Raw genomic sequence first — 10,123 nt, 5'->3', positions numbered from 1 at the left:
CTGCCCCGGCCGCGGCCCGGGGCGATGGTGCGGCCGCCGCTGCGCTCGCCCGCGCACCGCTGCGCGGCTCHCCTACCCAGACAATGCTCTGCAAAGCGAGCTGGTCCTGCGGAGAAATGCGAACACCTCCTCCCCCGAGTGCCTGAGGAAAGGGAAGGCGACATGGAGCCAATCGCTTCTCCTTGGCTACTCTCATTAGTATGGAGGAGAGAGAAAGAAACCAATGAGGACCGCGGAGGGGGAGGGGTTTATTCAAATTAAGTTGCTTAAATCAAACTCTTTTTTTTTCCTTTTCTTTTTCTTTCCTCCTCTTTGCCCTCCCCCAACTCCTCCTTCTCCCTGTCACTTAAACACCATCTCTGCTGCCCCATAGATTTTTCACTTGGTGAGACAGAGTCAACAAAATGTGGTGATGGAGGGAGGATGGTGTCACTGCTGGAAGGAGGAAGGGGATGTGGGAGGGAGGAGGGGAGACAGTTTCTCCCTTGAGCTGCAGAAGAGTAGGTGGCAAAGAAAAGCGGCAAAGTAGCTCAAGTTGGAAGGGAGGGAAAGTGGAGCAGGAGTTTCACCTAGAAATGTCATTTTGCAGATGGTATTTCCAGATGGGCAAGTGGCCTGTGTCCAGGACGAACTCTCTGAGCTTGTGGAAATCGTCTCTTCCCCTTCCACAGCAGAGACACACACTCAGGAAGGGAAGTGACTGCACAGGAACAACAGCAGCTGCATGGACCTCATCTCATGGCTACACAGCGTGAGGTGCCCCCTCAACAAGCGGTGCAAGAAGGGTAGCTCTTACTGGAGAGGAGCTGTAGAGAAGACCAAAGCGGCTGGTGAGAGGAAAAGAGATGTCCAGCCACATCCTTTGGTGTCTGGAGAGCAGCGAGGAGGCTTATGCCCCCACGAGGGAATCTCTCAAAAGCGTCCAGTCTCTGCACCCGCTGGCAAAGAGCAAAACCCTCTCCCTGACCCTGGGAACCGACCACTAGAAGAATCTAAAAATCTTCAGCCGAGACAGTGATCCAGGCCTCGAGGAGCCATCTACTGCTACAACCATACTRCTCCCAGGCCCTGCAGATCCATGTCAGGAACCAGAGATACTGAAAGCCTGCATCTCTGTCCAAATTCCCTGGGACCTGTGCTGCATGAGCACCTTCCAGGTTATGAGGGTCTTCCAATGACCGTAAAATTCCACAACCCCTGCGATACCAATACTGTGACTCTTCCCAGTGTGGAGGTCCTTCCCTCTACTTGCCTTTCAACTCTTTCCCTAYGTTTTCTGCATCTCCCTTCCAAGTATCCTCTACCTTCCATTTCTCTTAGCATGTAAAACCATTTCAAATTCTTGCCTTTACTCTGTTTTCAGATTAAACAAAGGAAAAACAATTTAATTTGGTCACAAGAGCAACCAAAAATGTTATCAGTTCAGGGATCACTTGTATGTTATTCCCAGTGCAGGTGCAGGAGCCCGAGAGGGATGCAGCTCCACAGCAGGACAACTGGACAAGGCAGTGTGCATGTTCCCAGTACGCTGGCAATTAAAAGCCCTATGGCCACATATCCACCTACTCATCAGAAATGTATGCACAGGCACAATGTGGATGCATCCAGCTCTGCTTTTTATTCCAGCATCATGGAGCAGGCCAGAGAATCAGCTGGACTTTTCAAAGCTTTCATTTGCATTTTCTCCTTCCCCGCTTATGCTAGCTTCTCTAGCTACACCTCACATTTTTTTAGCAACCATGCTGAATGAAAGAAAAAAAAATAGACATCTACATTAAACAGCTGAGATTAAAAATCCAGTGCAGTCTTTAGAGACAGCACAGAGAGAAAAAAATGTTATCTTTCAAACCTACTTTATATGTATACCTTAGGATAAGATCCCATTTAATTTAAGAACTAGATTTCCATAAACTATAAAGGGAGCCAAGAGTCACTAAACCAGATATAGACACCTATCACTTACTCAGATGTATCACAACAAGCCTTATTTTAATACATCCTAAAGGATAAGATACAGGACAAAGAAATATCCATGCCCCMGTGAGATATTTATGTATATATACACACACTTATACATACATACATATATACATATACATATATGTATATAGTGTGCTCTTGCTCTGCAATAAATGTAAGGAAGCTTTGCCCATAGTGATGTTTGCTTTAGGGGGCTTGGCAGTAGCAGTGGGCATGAAAGCAGGCATCATGGAGAAGCCGAGGTGCTGTAAATTCACTCCGGACTGGACAGGAAGCTGTTTATATGGCCATCCTCAAAGGGAATTTAACTGAATCAAAGCCCTCAATCTTGGCGTGCGGTCTTCTTCCATTTTTCTCCCTCCCTTGGTCCTGTAAGGAGGTTTATTAGAGAASAGCTATACTTTCTGTCATCAGTTCCTCACTCTTTCCTCACACATGTGCTGCTACAGGAGATAATGGAGCTGGCCACCCTGAAAAATCAATGGGAGAAGATATATATTAAGCTTAGTTTACAGTGCATGTATATTAGGCTAACCTGCCTCTGACTGCAGCTTCTCCAAATGCAAAGATCACCCACCAGAAGAAAGACACTACACAAAAACACGCTGCTAGCTAGCTTGCGGGTCAGCTGTAAAGAAGAAACACACTTATCTGAATTGTGATAGACATTCCTTGTCTTGATCTGGCTTCGTAGACTGCCACACGACAACGCATAACATCTCAAGGGCAAAAGGTGGGATTCAGTCTGCAGATTAAGAAAGGTGAATCACACTCCCATTATAGTCAATGGAGATCTAGTCACTACAGTCAGTGAATCCTAAGATACATYCAGCTCACTGTAAAATAAATACTTCCATGTGGTCAACAGCTSTTTGTACTCTGTTGGCTCACTACATATCTACAACTTAGGTAAGATTTAGGGAGCCTTATGATGAATGAATGGTGCTTTTTGAAATGCCCTAGAACTTTCCTGTCCCCAGCTGCAGGTCCCAGAGGGTGGTGGGTCTCTGATAGCTCCTGTATTATATCTGCCAGCCCCAAGGGGCTAACGCAGAGTACAGTTCAGGTGACGAATGCAGGATTCTGCGCCAGAGTGAAATCCTACTCAGAAGCTGAGAACACAGTTTTCATTAAAGTCAAAATTATCTTCCCTATCCAAAGTTTTCCCTCTCTCTGGAGCCTCAGCCTCTCTTAGCAGAAGGGTAGAATCTGTTCATTCCTCTTTGCAGGTAAATAAGTTGAAGATGTCCTCTGACAAGCTCTTGTGATTCACAATCAAATGGTTAAAGAAATTACACTGTGTGAATCACCCCTCCGTTGGAAGCTGCATTCCCACTGAGGGGAAAGGAATGTGTATCAGCTTCTCTAAAATAGAGGAAATGGGCAAAATGAACAAGATACAATAGGAGGTCAGCAAGCTAATCAAATATATGGAATGACTTATTTGTATGGACTGAATAGACTAGGACTCTTCAGCTTTAAAAAGAGACAACTGAAAGGGAAAATGCTGAAAGCTGATAAAATCATGACTGGCGTTGAGAAGGTGAATAGAGAAAAAAAATATATTTGTTGTCCATGCTAACACAAGTACTGGAAAATGTCAGACTAAAATCAGTGGGGATCTGGCTCTAAACAACTCAAAAAATCTTAATATGTTACACAACATTAAAAGTTTCCAAGGATTTAAAACAAATCCATGGAGACAAACACCAAAAGACCAGTTCTGGCATCAAATGTCTCTTGAGGCACAGGTCTATACGTGCCAGGAGAGTATTTAGGGCACTTATGCCTGTATGCCTGCCCTCACTTCATATTCTTTTTGAGGGATCTGCTATTGGCAAGAATAGGTGGATTTTTTGACTTGATCACTAAGCTCTGAGCTSTCTAGCTAGGAGGCTGAGACACACTTGTTTCTGCCAACTCGATTTTGAGGATAGTTACCTCTAACAGAAGGTCCAAGTAGAGAGCTGTAAGGTAGTAACTTCTTACCTCTCCRTACTGTGACTAGCCACAGGCTACCAAGAGACACTTTAGGCATCAGCCTTTTTATTTTTAGGGGATACCTAAAGCACAGGCTTCATTAGACATCTTTCAGAAATATATAATGTCATTGAAGTCTCCACACAAAGTACCTTGACATTCAGCTTTTCTCTGTTCAGGAGTTTCTCTCACAATTGGGGCAATAAAGCTTTTTTTTTTTTTTTTAAAGTAGTTTCAAGGAAGAAAATTGTAGTGGAATCAGGTTGGGTGTGTTTAAAAGTGAAAAAAGGATGGAGAAGTTTCATTTCAGTGTTTTCTCAATAAAGTGTTTTGACAATTTGGTTTCTTTTTTGACATGTTTAGCAAAATACTTGAATCCAYCTGGAAAAAAGTTTTATACATTTTTTCAAATTGTGTGGGGGAAAAAGATGCTTTGGACTGACACAAATTGATTTTTAAATATATATATATGTTTTTGTTTTTTTTTTCAATTACCCTTCAGACCTAAGCTGAAAACCTCCAGCACTCTCATACTTTATTTACAACCTCCCTATTGCTGTGGGGCCAAGATACATCCTACCTCATTTTATGCACTTAGATGAGTAAGGTTTTCTAGGATTTTMTTTGTCTTGATTTTTCCTTGCACCCTGTCTTGATAGCTAGACCTCTCAGGTGAGCATTGGGATACCTCTAAGATATCAGTCTCTGTTCACTGACTRTAAGAAGGAGCCTACAGTGACTATACCCTTCATCTCATTAAAGTACTTCTAGCTATATGAGATAAATGGGTAATACATGTATATCACATATGCAACCTAATTAGTATTTTCAGGTATAAACTGTAAGGACATAAGATACTGCTATTTAGGAGAAAATGATCTGCAAAACAATCATTTCTAAAAGAGGGTCTTACTATCAAACCTGAACAAATAAATGTCAAGCAATACTTCTACTGGTGGCATTCTTGGTAGTTCGGCTATGCTCTTCTGAGATATTTGCCTCTCTCAAAGTCAGTTCCTTGAGTGTGGTCTATTATTTTATCCAGTTTTATAATTATGTTCTCCAAAGTATTCTGTGAGTGGAAGGCACTCAGATGTCTATGTTCAGTTAACAGACAGCTGAATTACGYGATAATGTTTCTGTTCCTTAGTTGGATAACCAAACATTCATGTTTGTGTATTTAAGGTTCAATTTCTGTTTTGATTTGCAAAGTAATCTTGGAATTTGAGCCCCTAAAAGTTTATAGAAAGTATGGAGAAAGCAAAAAAAGATTTGAGGTTTGAAAAATCAAAATGCAAGTTCTCTAGATAAAGTGTTTGCTAATAATTATAGTGAGTGTTTGCTAAATTCTACTCTACATCTTCCTCCTTACTGATTTTCTTAAGCTGATTTTTTTTAGGGAGAACAAATGGATAAGAACTGTAACATAAGTATAAACAACCAGATGGGAATGCATTCTTATTCTGAATAGTAAGAGCYGCCTAATCATGCAGATGTGATCACAGTATGCTGGTATAAGAGGGAACATTGGATCAGATGGTGCTAAAGGGAGCKGAAGTTGAAATGAGCAATCTGAAGAGGTATCCACCTTATACTACTCAGCTCTCCATGAGGATATGCAAAGCTGGTGCTGGTTAAGGAGGAGCACCTCCAATAAAGCAAGGATGCGGAGAAAGGCTGGGCTTAAACAGTGTATTAAGCTCAGGCTGTGGCTCTGGATTTTGTCTTGATGAACCTGTGAACCTGCTGTTGTCATATCCGAAATCAGACTCAAGTTTCAAATGGAAGGCAACGGCTGGCATTAGCACTGCTCAGCTGAAATGAGAGCCAGTCTACTGATTTCATTTTCTTTGTTCCTGGAAGTCTGGTTCTCAGACCGTTGCAGCCAAGAATATATAATCATAGGTGAATTAAGTCTTCTGCCTTCTAGGAAGGCAGGGAAGAAAATATATAGTGCATTGCTAGCTCTGGTCAGAACTGTAGGTCAGCAACCAAGTAGGTCATCTGAGAAGCTCTTAGGGACAGCCTCTACGCTGTGACTCATGTCCTGCTCAAGTACACCTCGGAGCACACAAGACAGCTGGCTTGCAGCACAAGAGGGGTTACGTGGAGACAAAAAAGGGATCACTAGGAGTATAAGGACTTTTGTTAGGGTCACAGTCCTGAGAACACTTGTTYGTGTCCTTTACCTTGTTGTCATGAATCATCCTACCAATTTAGTGAGTCTGCTCAAAGCAGTAGAGCTATATACTATGCGTAAGTGTCATGAGGATTTTTAGAGGAGGAGAAGCTTGCTATTTTCAAATAAATATTCTTGGGGAGGAGGTTGTTTGTTTTATTTATTGGGGGGAGGTGGATTGTGGCATCTTTTTAGTAGAGCATGCGAGAAATGGGGAGAGAGCTTGTTATTAATATTTGCCTTAGGATAGTGGATATCATAGTGGGATAAAGTCCATAAGCTGTTAGCAGAAATAAGTGTGCCCTGGAAACCAAATGTTGTCAATTATTCGTGTTTTCCAACAAATGTGGGAAGAGTCCACACAAGTATACAAACCTTCATGGACTTTTATCAGGAAGAAAAGTGTGGATACCTATCAATAATTTTTAAAGATTTTTCTTAAACTCACTCTAGAAAGTTTTCACCTCAACCTTCAAAGCTGAAAGGTGGTTTAAGGTGAGTATACAAGAAAATTTTCACTTTGCAAGTGATAGTTTGAGGATTTAGGGCACAAGCCCTGATTGAGACAATTTCTCCTTTATTAAAGTATAAGAAAGACACAGTGAAGCAGATTTCAAGAAGTCTGAAGACAGACTTTGCAATGATGAACATGCTTTGTTGCTCAACTATCAGTGGTAATTGTGTTCAGATATGCTCTTTTCCCCTCTGCCTTTTCTTTTTTAAAATTTTTAATTTATTTTTCTTTCTTTTTTCTACTTCTGGCTGAAAGTCAGCTGTCTTTGCTAAATATCACAAAGATAAAATTCTTCTCCCCACTTCTAGAAGTTTTCTCATCTGCTGTCCACACATTTCATGGTAATCTCTGTAGTCCAGTGGAGATCTAATCATCTACAGCCTGTAGCTTCTTTGGCTATCCACTTCCCTTCTCTGACCATGACAATATAAGACAAACAATCGTGGCAGATTCATGAGAAAATTCRGTCCTTCTTTCTTTTAACAGGAATACAAGAAAATATTAAATTAGATTATATCTTCACTGCAAGAATGTAATTACTCCCAAAGGTCTGTCAAATCTAAGAGAGAAAAGTAAAAACTAAAGTTAGTGATTGGAAGCAAAAGCCAGACAAATTCACTTATAGCGTAAGAAGTACTTTCTTAAAGAGGGAAGAAAATTAACCACTGGAATAGGATTCCAGAGGAAGTTGTGAGATTCTTGAATTTGTCAGTTCTCTTTCAACAGTAATAATGAAAGTTATCAGAGTTAAAKAGGGAAATGTTGCACAAAGACAGACACAATATGTGTTACTTGCCTTAATTGCTAAAATCAAAGTCACGCTGAACAAAAGACTTCATACTTCACCACCTTTATGCAGAAACAAGACAAAGCAGAGTGTCACTTTGGGGGAAACAATCCAAAAAGTTGTATTTAACACTCTTTTTATTTTCAAGCTGTTTAACTTGCATTTTTTTAATCAATTATGCTTGTTTTACATAATCTTAGAATAAAATAAGTACATAAAGTCAATAGGTTTAATATAACTTGTTTTGGATTTTTGTCACAGTAATTCATCAGAATTTAACTTAGCTCTTCACACATCTGACATCTGAAATGAAGAGCTCCTCGCATTTTGTTTTAAATATCAGCTTTGGTTCTGCTTTCTGTTCAGCCAAAGCACACTCAGATCCCAGTAAGTTGACACAGCAAAAGGTAGATATACTGCATTCTCATCCTAAAATATTGGCAGTCTGTGAGGTTTATTGCCTTGCAACAACAAGATTAGCAAGAATCAACTACTACTAATGTCTGGGGCAAGCCATTCTTCCTCTTTATTTCATCAAAAAATCATTAATTCATTAAATCTCTGTCTTGCAATCTAATTTTTTCTTACTCAGTTTAAATTCTTGTATAAAGGCTGCAACATTCCCTCTTTAATCAGCACAAAGCTTTGCACTGTATCCAAGTATGGCTGTTTGCATCTCTCCTAGTTTTCATTCCTCTGATATCCATGCATTTGGCTGTTGCTTTAAAGATACTCATTTCACCTACCTGTCTACCGTCTTTCACTCCCTCGATTCACCTTCTCATTTTTTTGTGGACCTTTCCAAAGAGGAAACTCAGTGAGATATTCACCTGATCCACTTATGTCAGTTCAGAAGCTTCTTGCAGCCCTCCTCAGCATCACGCCTGGGGATMTCACAACCTCCGGGAGTAAAATTACCACCTTGTCAGAAGTGGTGAAATATCAGATTTTGGAAATATTGGCATGGAAAATCTAAAAATCTAGGATGCCATCATTCAACTCATTTCCACTCAATAGTAAGGGTGAGTGTCACAGTGCCTCCCTAGTGGAAAGGATTCCTAAAATATGGTTTTTCCCCTCTGAAAATAACACTTTGGGATGGGTTTGTTCCACTAAGTAAAGGTATCTACAGTGTAAATGTTTGCGTGTATAAATGGGGAGCAACTATCGCAACAGCGTCCTCCTCCATATGTGCACATACTGTGTAGAACTAAAGTTAATAATTCTTGTAATACACATTGCCAATGCCATTTTAGTGAGCATTTAATCGTCACAGACAAAATACATCCCTCAGATGTCTCCCATGATATCCTTAGATTTTCACCAAGCATGTGTGCACTCGATCAGTTCTACATACAGGATAAAATTATGTATTGCAAAATTGCTACAGTGTCATTTAGTATATCTAAAGCTATTTCTCCATAAATGTATTACTTTTAAGTCAAAAGCACATATCCTGCAGGCGCATCAAGAATTAAGCCAAGACAGATTCTGTTTGAAAAGTGATGGATCAAGGTATTGAAGACTTGAGCTAAAGTTTTGGCAGTGACCTCAATGACTTTTTGAGATGTCATTTTTCCTTCTCTTTCTCAGTTTCCCATTTAAAAAACATTTTTTTTTCTAGAAAGTATCAAAACAACTGTGAAATATATAGTATTTTTGCCACTTTCTCATGGAGACACGTGATACACTCTATAGGTAAAACAGTACAACATCAGTAAAAATACCTGTTGTTTCCTTCGGGACTAGCAATTGGCATTCTTGTTTGTGGTAACCCATATTCGATGAAAATTTTGTCAGTAGCATGGAAAGGCCAAAATTAGAGTGGTTCTCCACATATCTGTAATCATGATAGTGATTTTGAAAACTCTGTTTTGCTGATAAATATTTCAAGAAACCGCAGAGACACTAACACTGCAACATTATCCAGTTTTCTGCAGTAAGTATGAAAACACACTTCAGCCACAGTACCTCTGAACACTAAATGTTCCCTTTATTTATTTCTAGTTCTTTTTTTTTTACGAGCAATAAAGTACATTATTCTATCAATTCTTCTCTTTTCCACATAGGACCACAATGAAATGCTCTGAATGAACGTGGATTGGAAATCTAGGGAAAAAAAAAAGAAAGAAAATATCATCTCAAGCAATAAAGACTTTATATATGGTGAAGCTGCAATTTCTGTGGACATCTCTTTCATTCTTCTTCTTGCTTTTTAAGAGCTTCCCAAATCATGACAGGCAAGCAGGCAGGTTTAACACAGTCGTTCCACGTTGCGCAGAATTCCCTCCAGGACGCAGCAGTGAAATTGCCAGCGCTTGCTCTGATTTGGAGTACTTCATTATARCTGCTGGGGAATCGCAGGCAGAAATCTGCAACGTGACTCGGAAGTAGCTCCACRGGGGAACCGAGCAGCCTGGGGATTCCTGAACAATAACGAACCAAGCGTTGGTGAAATAATAATTACCCTCTGTGCTTGAAACACGGCTCATCACAGAGCCCTGCGATGTCCCCAGGCAGTCGGATGCAGGTTTCGTGTTCTGCACCGCTAGAAACGCGCCGTGTCGCCGAAGAGAAGCAAGGTACCTGCTAACGGAGCGCGTCACCCGCTGGATAACGCAGGGTTATAGCGGGGGTGGAAGCTCACGCCGATGTTCGGACAGCCTCATCTGTTGCCTCCTTT

At 40.7% G+C, this 10,123-nt stretch overlaps 1 protein-coding gene across 1 annotated transcript in view; it reads right to left on the bottom strand.

Annotated features, from left to right (window-relative positions):
- ADCYAP1R1 (ADCYAP receptor type I) overlaps positions 1-100 on the bottom strand; it is a 130,678-nt gene extending 130,578 nt beyond the window's left edge. Inside the window, exon 1 of the mRNA XM_085316499.1 lies at positions 77-100. The gene's annotated coding sequence lies outside the window, so the exon portion shown is untranslated. The remainder of the gene's footprint in view (positions 1-76) is intronic.
- Between the last annotated feature and the right edge of the window lie 10,023 nt (positions 101-10,123).

This window comes from Rhea americana, unplaced genomic scaffold (genome assembly GCF_003343005.1).
Source record: "Rhea americana isolate MKP2758 unplaced genomic scaffold, rheAme1 scaffold_47, whole genome shotgun sequence".
NCBI lineage: Eukaryota > Metazoa > Chordata > Aves > Rheiformes > Rheidae > Rhea > Rhea americana.
This window is presented reverse-complemented; position numbering and strand designations above follow the sequence as displayed.